Source organism: Hetaerina americana, unplaced genomic scaffold (assembly GCF_022747635.1).
Source record: "Hetaerina americana unplaced genomic scaffold, ioHetAmer1.1.p SCAF_19, whole genome shotgun sequence".
In the NCBI taxonomy this organism is placed as follows: domain Eukaryota; kingdom Metazoa; phylum Arthropoda; class Insecta; order Odonata; family Calopterygidae; genus Hetaerina; species Hetaerina americana.
This window is the reverse complement of record NW_027286752.1, coordinates 4628260-4643816: the sequence shown is the minus strand read 5'-3', so window position 1 is coordinate 4643816 and position 15557 is coordinate 4628260. Positions and strand designations below refer to the sequence as shown.

The following is a 15557-nucleotide window of genomic DNA, read 5'->3' as shown; positions in this document are numbered from 1 at the left end:
AAATTCCACTAAAACATGGACATGCAACATATAATGGTCTCCACCCTTAGGGACACAGGTAGGAAATGTGACACAACGCGGCAGGTAGTGGAAGGATCAGAGAGAGACGAGGGATGGAAGGAGAAGCTTTAAAACAACAAAACAGAGCAAACAATACTATAACGAGTACAACATTGTTTAATGCGGAACAAGAGTATGATAGGAGTATCCTAGCCTTTGGTTATGTAAAGAGGTTTCATAATTAGAGGAGGTAAACTACATTATTATATGTGGTGTCAGGGAATTGTAAAATAATGTGCAACTTTTCCCATTAATTTCAATTTTCCTTCAAACTTGAGGAAGAAAAAGATTCTCCTCGGCGGGGAATCGAACCCCGGTCTCCCGCGTGACAGGCGGGGATACTGACCACTATACTACCGAGGACTATGGGTTAAGAGACGAATATTTCCATGATATTTACTTCTCGATCCTACAAACCATTTTCCTACATTTAGCTCATGGCATTAACTTCTGTCTTTATTTGTCTGCCTACTTCAACTCCATCAATCGACCCCAATAAATGTCGACAGCGTCCCATATTTTTCAGCCAACTTTCTCAGCTGCCCATTCGTTTAACTTAAGTAAAATAGCGCTTCACAAACAATATGATTTCCCTTACGTGCTATCATCATTTCATAAACTTTCTTTGTGCACGGTAATTACTTTTTGATCATGCCGGCCTCCTGCGTTTGGGCTGACATTTTCAATTCTGGATGCTCCCATTTACTAGTTATGCGAAGGAATCCACTAGCCCCAGTTATATTTCTTATTATATTCATATTATAATTGTTCCAGAGTTCGGTTCATTGGTTAATGACATTGTCTAAAGTGTCTTGGAAGAGATGAAACAAAAAAAATCGAGCGACTCCCTCGAAAACACGGGGAGACACGGAATGCTGGAAGAAAACACAGGCTTAGACCTCAGGCGGGGCAACAAGGGACTCCAAAGGAACCGCAGCTTCCTCTGTCTAGGATTAGGCGCAGCGAACGGGAGGCGTGGAAGACTAAATGTGTTTGCCATTTGTTCACGACGACTTGATGTCAGCTCGTTCATTAGTCAGCACCGATGGCCAAAATCAGGTCGTGCTTGATTGTGAATTTAAAACCAAAATTGCATTAATTTACCAAAACTGCATTAGACATCAGGTTTAATTAGAATTTCATTACATAAAAGAGAGCGAAACATTTCATGGAGGAATAACTACCAGTCTCATAAAGCCTCATTTTTTTCAATAAATTGCTTATTTGGGCAACATATACATGTCTTTCCACTCCAGTAACCCCAGTCAATTAAAAAAGTTAACCTACATTTTAACTCACAAATTATTGGAAAAAGAGTATTTAAAATAAAGATTTGACGAATAAAATCACTGAAAATACATTGCCTGGCATTTCGTTTCAAAATCAAAATGAAACGATGAACCAAAGCACACATTTTCACTCAAAAAATAAAAAATATAGATTCCCTCAAAAAAAATATATATACACATAATTTTTAACAAGTGATTTTATGAGAAAATAATCGTCAAAGTTATTATTCAACCTATTTGCAAATTACACTAACTCTTACTGGGTCACATAGTTTAAATAATAGCAAGAATCGAATGACTATTTTGTTGCTCTTAAAAAGCAAATAATAAAAATATTTCCCTCTTGTATTTATACGCCGTGAGGATTCGATGGAATTATTCAGGTGCTATTTTCCATATTAGTATCCTTTCGCAAACAAGATTATTGCTCTAATTGGGAATAAAAATAATAACAGAATTGTTTGAGGTACAGAATGAACGAGGCACAGCATAACTAGTTGGGACCAATAATATTGACATATTGAAATAGGATATATTTACAGTAGACCTATCAACGGCATCGTCACCATAAACAGCCTTTAAACGACGATGAATATCAGAAGGAGTAACTTTTTCAGCAGTCATAAATTCGATAACAACACCCTGTTTAACTCGCGCTCACAGGGCACTACAACACGTCTCCATACTTCCGCTTCTCGAAGGACACAGGATGAATGTAACGACCTCAAACCTGCGCATGCGTGTTGAGGGGGAATGTCACTTCCACATGCCATCAGGAGTACTCATAACGGTTATTTTGTTTGTGGTCTACAAGTATGTGTGCATTAGTTTTCAGTCTACCCTCGTATAATCGGTTTGCTAGTTACTCAGCGAGGGAAATTTTTCATTGCCTTCGTACATTATCATTACTTGGCATGGATTTGCCAATGAGGAACGATGATTTCGAAGTTTGAGAAGAGTTACGCACGTTAACTAACTTAAGTTACTGACTACGCACGGAGAAGGAACGAAATACCGAAGAGCTGACATTTACTCCCAAAAAACCCTAGCACAACCGCTTTCCTCTTACCAGACTAATAAGAAAATCTTGCTTATCTAACATGACGCGATTTTTTTTTCTCGTTGGTGCGTTCTGCATCCTAGTTCTGCACTCCCTCAAACATTACACGGCACGAGTAATAGGGCACTACTTTTTGCCAATCACAAATATGGTTTTGTATTGAGTCACAGATGATCATGATGTTTAGTGAATTTTATTTTTTAAACCGATTTTGTAATTACAAAATCAAAGTAACTCTATAGGGTTCATTCAATCACATTAGACGCATCATATTACAGAATGAGAAAATTAATATTTACGTTTCTATTCTTGATGTCCCCAGGGGGAAGGGATATCCCCCAAATAATGACCTCCTGTTGGAGTATGGCAATATTTTTAATCCCCTTGCCCCTCCCTCCAGGGTGACGCGAGCGAGGTGGCGGGGCATCCATACCGCTTCCCGGGTGACGCTTGTTTCTTTTGACATACCGTTCGGTCATTTAGGCTCACGGATCGGAGGGTATACGCGGTTGCTCATTTTACATACAGCAGTGATTAATCATACATTGCTTCCAGATGCATTGACATAAATAATTAGATTCAATTCCAAACAGCACTTCATTTTAATCAGATGATGTCACCAATATGTTACCACATATCACATAATTATTACGTCAGTAATTTCTTAATTAAACATTATTTGTGCCTAAAAAGGATTAAGCGAGAGTTCTTTACAACAGTATATCAACATAATTATGATTCTAGATATTAATTTAAACCATATTTACCGAATGTGGAAATCTGCGTGGTATTCACATACCTAGGTATTGCCGCCAATTTCGTAATTAGGAAGATTCATGATGTTCCACTAAGTCCTATTTTTATCATGCAAGGACTTTTAATTTATACTAAAAAAGCATTAGAATGGATATGGTCTCAGGCTAGAGGAGAAAAGGCAAAACTGTGGTGAGTAACCAGAAGACACATATTTGGCCGAGAAAGAAATGGTTATCGGAGAGGATTCCCATGACCTTTCCTTCCTTACATGCAATCATGTAGTTTATGGACGGTCCCAACCATAGCTGAATACCGCCACAATTTATGCGTAATATTAAATTTGGAAGTCGAGACTCTCTACGACAAAATAGCATCAGCGAGGACATTGCTAAAAGGATTATGAGGGATAGGAGGTAGAGGGAGAGAGGAATGGAGTAACTTTCTCGTGTCGTGAAATTTGGGCATCCTCTAAGACAAATGAATATGTTCTCTGAGAAAAAGATATAGCGTAGGTTTCACTGGGAACAATATTACCACGATAAAAAAATGTAAAAAAATGATTTGAAGGTGAACTGCAAACGGGAGACGATGAATTCATTGGACGACCCAGTTTCAAAAATAAATATTTCACTCGGGGAAGTATTCTGATATCTGTATGTGAATGTACCATAACACGTTTCGAGGGAATACAATAGGGCACAGCATTCCCGAAAGAAAAGCTGGAGAGAGGAGAAAACCCTCGCGAGAAGAAAAAAAAGGAACACCTATCCCGCATTGGTCCCTTCGTAGTGGTTAGCGCGGCGCTTGCGGGAGAGGGAAAGGGGGATGCGGGGGGGGGGGACGACGATGGACCACGGGAGGGATGCAACACGAGCAAGCAGAGCGGGGTTATATTCGTTCCTTTTATTTGTCATATTTACTTGCGGAAAATCGTAACCCCCTCGAACCCACTAAAAGGATTCATATTTTTTTTCGAGCCAGAAACAGAGGGAAAGACAAGGAATGAACGTCACCCCCGAAGAAAATATCGTTTATTTATCTCTGCCCGCGCGAGCTGGAAGGCGACTATCCCTGGCAGGACTCCAGGCGAGATCGTCAGATCAATTCCTCGGCCATCTCTCTCGCTCCTTTTCCCTCCCTTTCGCTCTCTTCAGCGACGATTAAAAATATCCACAGCGCGGGAGAAAAACACGGCAGCAGAAAATGGAGTTGGATTTGAGTGAAAACCCCCAGCAGCCTCGTTCCTCCACCCTTTTCCCACCGACTCTTTCCTGAAACCGTGTATGGCTGCCAACATCCAGCGAGATAAACATATAAATTGAGACCAGGCCACTGTGTGTTAACGGTTTACGTTTTTTTCTATTTTTATTTCTCATTCTCACTCCGCCGTTCCCGATACGCCAGAGTGTATTCCTTTCATATCTAATATTTTCACCCTAACCAGAGCGGGTGTTCAAGGAATTACGCGCATGGCTCATCTTTCTCGCATCGATAAAAAGGGTGGCGACAGACGCCCTCTTTCGTATTCCAATCACCAGAGGTCGGGGTGATATCCACACGACCTCATGATGATACACATCCGATATCGCGGTTATTTTCTTTTGCGCCGTTGATATTTGTATTGCGACCCTTCCAACGGCACACGTATAACGGGCATGGTTTCCTGGTGAAACCAATAGGTTAACATTTTATTTTACAGCTCCGAGCGGACAAGTTGATCCACAGTATCAGCGAATCGATTCCTCGTTCCAAAAAATGAATACAACCTTGATCAAAAAGTTCCCGGAATAACCACCGTGTGGCGCTCCCATCGTTCCGATTTGAGTTCTGTTTTTTTTGTTAAATTGGTACATCTGTTGTTGATATTCCCCTTAAATCTTAGTGTCATAACTTGACATTTGCAAAAGTTACGTAGCCAAGAGTACATCTATCTCTGTGTGTGTTGGCGATTTTTTACAATTGCAGAAATGGATTTAAATTTGCAACAACGAACTTGTATTAAATTTTGCGTAAAAAACGGATTTAGTGGCGCACGGACGTTGGAAATGTTGGAAAAGTGTTTCGGCAACGATTCTCTAAAAAAAACGGTCGTTTACCAGTGGCACGAGCGGTTCAGAAGTGGTCGTGAGTCAATCGAAGATGATGAACGCAGTGGCAGACCATCGACATCGAAAGTCGGTGAAAAAATTGATAAAGTAAAAGAAATGTTGGTCAATAACCGCAAATTAACCATCAGAGAAATAGCGGAGGACTTGAACATTGCCTATGGATCCGCCCAAGACATTGTGGTTAATGATTTGGGTTTCCGTCGTGTAGCAGCAAAGTTGGTGCCAAAAGACCTCAATTTCATGCAAAAAAGAGACCGTGTTGACGTCGCAAAAGACATGATTTGCGAGGCTGAATCCGATCCCACATTCATCAAAAGGATCATCACTGGAGACGAGACGTGGGTTTATGAGTACGACACGCAATCCAGACATCAGGCAAGTGAATGGCGTTCACCAAATGAGCCGAGACCAAAAAAACCACGTCGTTTTCAGTCAAAAAAGAAGGCAATGCTGACGGTTTTCATGGATTACAACGGTGTAGTGCATCATGAATTTTTGCCAGACAGTAAACAAAGAGTATTATTTGGGCGTTATGAGACGTTTGCGTGAAGCAATTCGCCGAAAGAGACCAGAAATGTGGGCAGAAAACTCGTGGATTTTGCACCATGATAACGCACCGTCGCACAGTGCTATCATTATTCGTAATTTTTTGACGAAAAATGCAACAAATACCATCCAACAGCCACCGAATTCACCTGATTTGGCTCCCTGTGACTTCTTTCTGTTCAATCGAGTTAAAAAACCATTACGGGGAACGCGTTTTAGCAGCCGAGAGGAAGTAATGGAAAAATCGCAGGAAGCACTGATGGACATACCGAAAACCGAATATAAAAAATGTTTCGAGGATTGGATCAAGCGCTGGCATAAGTGTGTTGCAGTCGATGGGGATTACTTTGAAGGGGACAATATAGATTTAGATGAATAAACTTGTATTTTTAATTTTCTGAATAAATTCCGGGAACTTTTTGATCAAGGTAGTATACTCTTTTTCGAAAGTTTCCTGAGCCGCCGGGGAGATAAAGCGACCAGCAGACCTCTTGACTTCGTAACCAAAATAAAATGATTATTTCAAAGAGAGCAATGGGAAGCAACTCTCCGAAAATAGAGTTACAAACTAATAAGTTAGGACTCGGATGTATTCCAAAATGCTTACGTGCTTTTGTCATATCTCTGTGTGCATAAAAAAGTAGATACGTTTCCCTCTCTTTTCCCTCCAACTCCATCCTTAAACACACATAGCTCAGAATCCAGCCACACACACACACACTAACCTTCCCTGCACCCTCTCCTCACGGCATAACAGAGCACAACAAAAAAATAGAAAACACGTAAAAGGACAATCACATTTAAGTATGTTTAAGCTGAATAGAATGGTTTCAGGCGTCACTTTGTGGAAGCGATTCATTTCAGAAAATAAATACTTGGTTATTCCACATATTTTTTTATTAAACACGACGTGGGTTTTGACTTACTATGTCATCATCACCTATATATATCATATATATATATATATATATATATATATATATATATATATATATATACACATATATATATATACTCATATATCTACATCTATTTAATACCCCGCAAGCCACCGCAAGGGCGTGTGGCGGGGGGTGTTAGGACACCACCCGTAATTTAGAAAAGAAAGAGAAAAAAAACCGCATGCAATAACCACAAAATCATATATCAAAAAAAAAAAAACTTGGCATAAATTCTTGCATGAACAATTTACACCCCACACACATGCAAACACTCAATCTACACCTTACATACACATGCACCTGAAAGTATACCTAACATCTCTATAGTGTTTAATTTTTTCCGACTTTTAATTCAACGTTTTTAATATTTCTAAAGTTACTTCGGTTTCTTACTATTATGATTTCTGATTGTTCGGGGAAAGAATGAGTATTTGTACCTATCTGTCCTGGAATCTATCTCCCTTAGTTTATCTTTGTGGTCTGATCTACCTAGGTGGTGTGGGGCCATTATAATTCCTTCAGTGTCATAGTTAAACTCGTTAGTTCTGAACCTTTCTAAAAGTCTAAGCCTAGCTTGTTCTCTCCGCACTTCATGTGGTTCCCAGCCTAAATCCCCTAAGAGACCTGTCACACTTGTGTTCTTATCATAACAATTTTTAACGAACCTAGCGGATTTTCTCTGGACTTTATCTAAATCTTTTTGCCAAATTTTCTCCCACGGATCCCAAATACTTGCGGCATATTCCAAATGAGGTCTAACTAGAGCAAAATAACACCTCTCTTTAACTTTTTCATCACATTTCCCCACCACCCGTTTAATGAAGCCAAGTTTCTTTAAAGCTGATCCGCATATTGTCCTGATATGTGCTCCCCATGAAAGGTGTGGTGTTAGAACAACTCCCAAATATTTAACTTGATTTGCCGTAGTCAATACTGAACCCTCTATTTTGTAGTTTATATCCTGTTCTTCGCTTCCTTTATTCCAAAATTTCAAAACTGCGCATTTATCTATATTAAGTGTTAATCCCCATTTATTGCACCATTCCGAGATATTGTCTAAGTCTCTAGAGAGTAGCTCGCGATCTAGTTGGCTCCTTATTTCCCTGTATATCACCGTGTCGTCAGCAAATAACCTTAGATTGCTACTAACGTGTGTGCTTAAGTCATTTATGTATATTAAGAACAGAAGAGGCCCTATTACACTTCCCTGGGGGACGCCCGAAGTAACATCTCTCTCCGTTGAGCACAACCCATCTATGACTACTATTTGTTTGCGGTTTGACAAGAAGTCTCTAATCCAATTAATTAATTTCTCATTGATCCCATAGTATTTAAGTTTATGTAACAATTTATTGTGTGGGACTTTGTCGAAGGCTTTTTTGAAATCCAGGAATACTGCATCGACTTGTGTGTTGTTTTCTCCCGATCTAAGTATATCGTGAATGAAGAGACCAAGTTGTGTTTCGCAAGATCTACTTTTCCTAAATCCGTGCTGGTTGTGGATTAGTATTTTCCTACTATCAAGAAATCTCATAATGTTAGTGACAATAATGTGTTCCAATATTTTGCAAGAGATCGATGTTAAAGAAATGGGTCGGTAATTGGTTGGTTTATCCCTAACGCCGCCTTTATAGATGGGAGTTATATGGGCTAGCTTCCAGTCGCGAGGCACTGAGCCTTCTTCTATCGATTTTAGAAAAACAATATGTAAAAACGGGGCAATGTCTTCAGCTAATTCCTTTAATATTCTAGCAGGTATTTCTTCCGGACCAGGTGCCTTGTGTGCTTTGATACTACGGAGCAGATTTACTATTCCCTGCTTGGTCAGTGTAAGATCGCTCATGTGTTCCCCGGGTGGGTGTGGAGGATCGTTTGGTGCGTTTGTGTTTTTGTTGTAGACGCTCTGGAAAAAATGGTTTAAAATATTTGCCTTTTTCACGCTATCTGTAATGATTTCTCCATTTTCCGTCTTCAAAGAGTGAACAGTGGGACGTTTACCCTGTATTTCCCTAACATAGGACCAGAATGACTTTGGATTTTCCTCAAGATATTCGCTTAGCATTTTAGATTTAAAAGAGTGTAGGGCTGTGCGCATAATACTTTTCGTCTTACTACGACATTCTTTTAGCAGCTGTTTGGTTGTATTCACATAACTTATATCGTCACTTTTTAAACTCTTTTTGAAATTTGACTGTAGCTTTCTTTGCCTTCTTAATGCCGATCTGACTTCCCCGTTGTACCATCTAGGTTCCTTACTGTCGCGTTTGAGTTTGGACGGGATGTACGTCTTCATTCTTTCGCGTAAAATATTTAAGAAATAATTCCAAGTGTTCTCTGTATTTGTTGTCAGTGTTTTTGTCTTGTATTCCGGTAATTTTATCTTTAAATATTCTCTTAGTCCGTTAAAATTTGCCTTGTTGTATAGGTATATTTTACGCTTTTCTTTGTTTATTTTGACGAACTTAGTTTTTAACTCCACAAGAATAGCCTTATGGTCACTGATTCCGTCTATTATTTCAATGTTAGTAATGATTTCGGGCTTAGATGTCGCAAAGATGTCTAGTATGCTTTGGCCCCGTGTTGGTGATTTCACAAGTTGTACTAAGGAGTGTTTTGTGAATATATGAAGGAGTTCTTGGCATGAATCTCTGTTTTTGGCAGATTTTCCTACGCTGTACGTGTCCCAGTCAATTGACGGTAGATTTGTGTCCCCAGCGATTATAATAATACTGTTGCTATGTCTGCTGCTGATAGTGGATATTTGTTCTTCGAGCTTGTGTAGGACATCTGTGTTAGAATCTGGGGGTCTATAAAATGAACACGCGAATAGGCTTCTGCCGTTGTAGTCCTTAATGTTGCACCAAACGCTTTCTATATCATCAACGTCGCATTCATATCGTTGGCTACTAAGATGTGACTTTACTGCAATGAATACTCCCCCACCCAACCTATTTGGTCTGTCCCTTCTGTAAATTGCGAAACCATTTGGAAAAACCTCATTGTTTGCTATATCTCCCGTGAGCCAACTTTCCGTTCCAACTACTATGTCTGCGTTTGTACTGACAAAAATATGTTCAATATCCGATATTTTGTTATATACAGAAACAGATATAAGGAAAAGGGATAGAAACACACATAAAAGACGAACACAATAGAGGTGGGGAAGGCGGAATCGAACGGATCACAAGAGTAAAAATATTTCCTTGACCGGGGCTCGAACACCGGATCTTTCCACTTGCCGGGCGGATGCTCTCGGAATCGGGGCGCCACTTCACCACCCTGTTGTTTTTTCTATTCTACCCTCGCTGATTAACCCAAAGTAATGAAACGGACAGTCTGGAATGCCGGTAGGAGTATAGAAGAATTGCCTAAATACATTATAAATCTAAGACAAAAACGCCATGGAAGTTTGCCCGAAAATTGGCTGAGTTATTACCGCCAGGAGATAATTTAAGGAAAAGAACTATGCCACAAGGAACCGCGCAGGTGAATTTCCATAAAATCACCACATCTCACATGTCCCCAGTACTGCTGTGGTCAGCTGGCAGTTTTCAATATGGGTGATGTTTCCATGGTATATTTAACATTGAGTGATTACGAATAAGCCAGCCCTGTTAGCTTGTTACGAAGGTACAATCTCAATTCACACACCGTCATGGAGGGGGGAGACGTTAAAGGAGACTTTAGATTGGAAAAACTCTCTTATGCATAAGTCCTCGGTAGTATAGTGGTCAGTATCCCCGCCTGTCACGCGGGACACCGGGGTTCGATTCCCCGCCTGGGAGAATTTTTTTCCTAAGTCATGAATGGATTAAACATTTTTTCACATAAAATGAAATGCACATGATGCTTATTTATTTGCATCCACCGATATAAAACTATAGTATCTAGCTCATTCATTCTGTCTTCAACGATATGATAATTTCGCAACCGTCCATTCTTAGTGAACGGCACTTTCAGAAGTTTCACACGTCCATGCAAATAAATAAAACCTAGATAAGATGAAGCATTCATTGAACCCAGGTCGTAAGCGTATTTTGATTTTTTCATGGTAGGGTAAAATTTAGTACAAATGTATTATTGATATAATAAAATTACCAAAGACAATTTTTATTGTAATAAAATATTCTTCCAACAATCAACAATATCAACCCAATAATGTCACACAAGCATTTCCCTCTTTAATGAACATTTTCAAGATAGTCACTTTAATACACATTAATACGTGCCTCAATGGAAATGTTTACTATTACACAATTAACTGACCACTTATTTACAGTCGAACAGATGGAAAACATCGCTCGCATAGTGAGCTTATGCAGCTCATGAAATACGGGAAATACGAATAGACTCCCTAAAATAGACGCGAGTAATCTGAAAATACAATTGAGGACAAACTAAGCGAAAAATTCCAAGTAAACAGGGCCTTCACATATTACGGTCAATTGCGCACCACTCATGCCCACTTGTAACACATTAAAAAGACAACTGCTACCTTGCATTCATTATCAATCCTGTCTTATGATTTACATTGACATTGCCCACTTCTGATAATATTACTTAAGCCATCCTAGGTATTTGTCTTGATACCATCCTCCTATAATACATCGTTTGGTGTGAAGTTTGTTTAAATTGTTCAAAAATATTGATTCAACTATTTTCTAATACAATTTCTATTTTTTGCCGTTAATATGGCAAAATAAGTCCCATTAATTAAACAAAAATGTACATGTAATCATGTAAAGTCCAATAAATATTACAAAATTAATGCGAGTGAAGCAGAAATTAGTATCGAATCGGAGAAAAATCCGAGTGGGGGCCTACCCTCCAAGGTTTCTGCATACATTAGCACCCAAGGACCACCACCCTGGCGCCTTCAATGAAGGCGTGGCAATGTCCCTGAGCTCCTGATGAATCCTATTGCGCCGGAAAGTGCGCCCTCCTAAAGGTCATCCTGCTCGAGAAAAATTATGAGTTGCCGGGAGGACCAGCAGACCGAATTCTGTAGAGTGCCTCGAATAAATGAATACGTGAGAGAACTTCCCCCGAAAAGAAAGACCTCTGAGTCGCCATTAATGTTCAGCCCAAACACAATATCCATTATCTCGCGGTACCGCGTTACTTGTAGCCACGGCAATAAGGCTTCAAAAAATATATCTTCAAGTCCGAGCACGGGTCGAGCCAAATTCTTTTAATAGTTATATTAATATGATTCAAAATCAACACTTCATTTCAAATTCAAATTGTATTATTATCTGTGGCATGAGAAGCTGTTTATATCAGGAATTTTTATCCAGTGAAGGTTGACCGAAAAACCCATTGCAGGTACAAAGAAATACATAACTGCGAAAAGAAATCGCTTTTTCTGGGACGATTTATTTTGCTTCAGGGTTCTGCTAGCCAGGGGTAGAATCGTATAGAAAACTCTCTTTTAAATATCACTTTATTTGAATACAATCAGTCTCAGAAGTGCGAAACGCGAAAGTTTTAAACAGATATTTCAAGCCTCCAAAGAAATACAAATAAAAACAATGTTCATTTCAAATGCTAAGTGAGTTGAAAAGTTCTTTTCATGTTTTCTAAGGAAATAATAATCTGAGTAAAAGAAATGCACATTAAAATACTAGAACTCTCCACCTAGATTTCACGTGGGCTGCTTTGATATTTATCCGTTCAATGTGTGGGTGAAGACACCTAAGGTCTACAGCCAGCAATGCTCAAGAAAGTTACGATCGCCAGACGTTCTTGTGAGCATTCCTCTCATTTTTGGGAATTCCTATTTCATTATTGATATCAATCATTGTTTATATCGCTACATGCTATTTTATTTGGCTTGAAAGAGACAAAGAATTGGAGCAAAAATGAGACAAGAGAAGATTGGGCAGAGAAAAGTATTATAAAAATAACGCCATGACTATAAAAGATTATGAAGCCTTATTTATAGGTTTTGACGAGGTAAAAGTGCTAGAGGCGATCCAGACTTGCGGTTTTAATTGAAAAATCGACAAGCTAAGGAGGTAATCGGAAAATGTAACCTTTCAATATGAATTTCGAGCTCTAAGAAACTTGGATACGCTCGAAATAAAAAATGTATCACAACGGGGACTCGTATAGGCAAACTAAGGGATACATCTAAGAATGCATGGATGTGTCCTGAATATGTGTAACAGTTCCAGTTCCTGTGGCTGAACTGGAAATATCTTCGGAAAAAAAAAGATATAAGATGCTAGCGCAACTTAAAACAGGCCGGGGAAGGATTATCTCTGATCAAAAATAATGACAACGCCAGAAAAACAGATTTCGGGAGTGAAACAAATTCGCATCGGTGAAATCAATAAGTAAAATCTTAAACTTTAAAGACATAGTCACAATTTTGCTTTGTTTATTCATAAATTATCATTATGAATACTGCATTTTTATAACAGAGAATTACTTTTACGGAATCATTCATAAAAAATATCAATCCATCAAAATAATCCATTTCAATTTTCCTACTTGATGAAGATTAGCACATTTTAGAGTATATTTAAATGATCCTTAATGGATTCATTTTTGAGGGTCCCGATTTTTCTATCCTCCTCAGGATCACGTGCTCGTATTGAGCGCAAATGCCGGATTTGTGTTCACCGGTATTCCCCTTAATAGACACGAGGGTCGTATTTGCCCCGATAGACGCGCCATCTTATCCAGGAGTGGAACACACGTCGGAAAGCATTTAATTAATACCTGTAATATACTCTCGTCTCATTTATTCACTCAATGCCTTTTAAATATTCAATCCTTGCCTCTTTTTCGGAACATTGCACCCACCTACGTCCTACACCCGCAATTCCGAGGCTACCTCAAAACAACAAGCATTATCTGATCATGACTGATGTACGAGCTTGTACGCATTGGAAATATAACACTGCCAGCGTTTAAATGAGAGCGTTTGAGTCAGTTCTGCGAACTTGTTAGGAAGGCACACCGATTTACTCGCCAAGGGAAGACGTTGTAAGAGACTTAGGTTTAAAAACCCTACAAGGTTCCAGTCCTCGGTAGTATAGTGGTCAGTATCCCCGCCTGTCACGCGGGAGACCGGGGTTCGATTCCCCGCCGGGGAGGATGTTATATTTTTCAAATTAGATGGAAAATCGAGATTGGGATGGTAATTCGTCCATAACTTTACTAATTTCCTAAAACTACATATTATAGTGTTGTTTACCTCCTTTAATATACCCTTTTTCATCGCCAAAATCTAGAAAGCTTCTCTCGCACTTTTCTTGAAACGTGACGCTGTTGGTTCTGAAATATGGCTTCTGCATTAGTTATTCATCAATGCATGACATCAACCGACAATGTCAAAAAAAAAGTATGTATTCGTATTTTTTCAATGATATTTCCCCAGTTTCATTAAAAATTTAATAAAACCTCTAAAATTTATCATTTGGCATCCTGTTTACCAAAAATGTCCCTTAGGAATTAACTTAATAATGTTTACGTTAAAAACCGAGAGGTTTCCTACCGATGAAAACCTTTGCGTTAAGAAATTTGCATACAGAAATTTGCATCATTAAAAAAATTTACATTTTGTTTGAAAATTATTTTTATTATCAAAATACGCATTATTAAAATAATATCCATGGATTGGTGGTGGATTGCTTTGGTGATCACGGGCGCCCGCTGAGCCTAACTGATTTGAGAACTATTCGACAGATCGCAGAGGATAGTTTATGCTAAATTCACATTCTTAATAATAGTAAAACTAAAATTTTAATTTTGGGGATTAACGATACATTAGCTCTTCTTCTCCGGTGAAGTCAAAGGTTATTTTGGAATTCTAATGCACAAGCCCGACTCTTCATTTAAAAGACTATAACAAATGCTAACATTTTTACCACTGCCTGCTCCTTTATTTGTTGTGATTGATAAAACCGAATTTCCTTTTGTTTAAAAACGAAAGCTATTACTACATAAGATATGAAGACATGGAATAAGGCTTGTAGAATTAGTAAAACCGCAACTCGGCAAACGAACATCGCATACAGTAGCAGCAGAAGACAATTAAAATCGCTCCAATGTTGTGAATTAAGCGCAACTTGTAGTAGCCGGTCGCATTTCCAATGTATCCTGTCAATTTCAAGATAAGCTTCTTACCAATCTGTGTATCTGGTAGCAAAAGAGTAACTGATTCGGAATAAGCGTTCCATTTTTTTCAGATTTCTTCCATAAATATTTCCCGATCCCACAAATTATACACGCCTTCAACTGTACCTATGCTGGAAATATTTTCTTAATTATTTGCTAATACTGTCTTTAAAATTCATTTCTTCCGTGCTACACTTACAGTGGAATCATACATAAATGAGCACTACAACTATAGAACGATGTACATTATTTATGACGAAATAAACATTTTGATTTGAGGTAGTTAAACGCAGCAGTAAACGCAAGAAATATTAGGAATTTTCAAGCAACCTGGAAACATTAACATGAGAAACAGGGACTAAGAGAGTCTAACATGACAAATTTGTCTGACATTTTGATTAATTTTTCATTAAAATCATCTCAGTCTCTTTTGGCAAGCTCAGTAAGCCTCGCCCAGCTCAAAATACAGACTGCTTATTAAATTTGAGGCATATTCATGGGCATGCATTCCGACATATGACTGAGACTTACTTAAAATGTGTGCTCCAACAGCTTCAAAGGCTTTCAAGTCAGCAACTCGTGGATACCATAAACTGCAAAAGAAAGGAAAAAGATAACATATTATTGATTAATTGAGTGAAGTAAAAACTTTCAAAAATCGGTCAGATAG

At 38.7% G+C, this 15557-nt stretch overlaps 2 non-coding genes across 2 annotated transcripts; one reads left to right on the top strand and one right to left on the bottom strand.

Annotated features, from left to right (window-relative positions):
• Positions 1–351: 351 nt before the first annotated feature.
• TRNAD-GUC (transfer RNA aspartic acid (anticodon GUC)) lies at positions 352–423 on the bottom strand. The gene has a single exon. It is a non-coding gene; the product is annotated as a tRNA-Asp (tRNA).
• Positions 424–13791: 13368 nt separating this feature from the next.
• TRNAD-GUC (transfer RNA aspartic acid (anticodon GUC)) lies at positions 13792–13863 on the top strand. The gene has a single exon. It is a non-coding gene; the product is annotated as a tRNA-Asp (tRNA).
• Positions 13864–15557: the final 1694 nt, after the last annotated feature.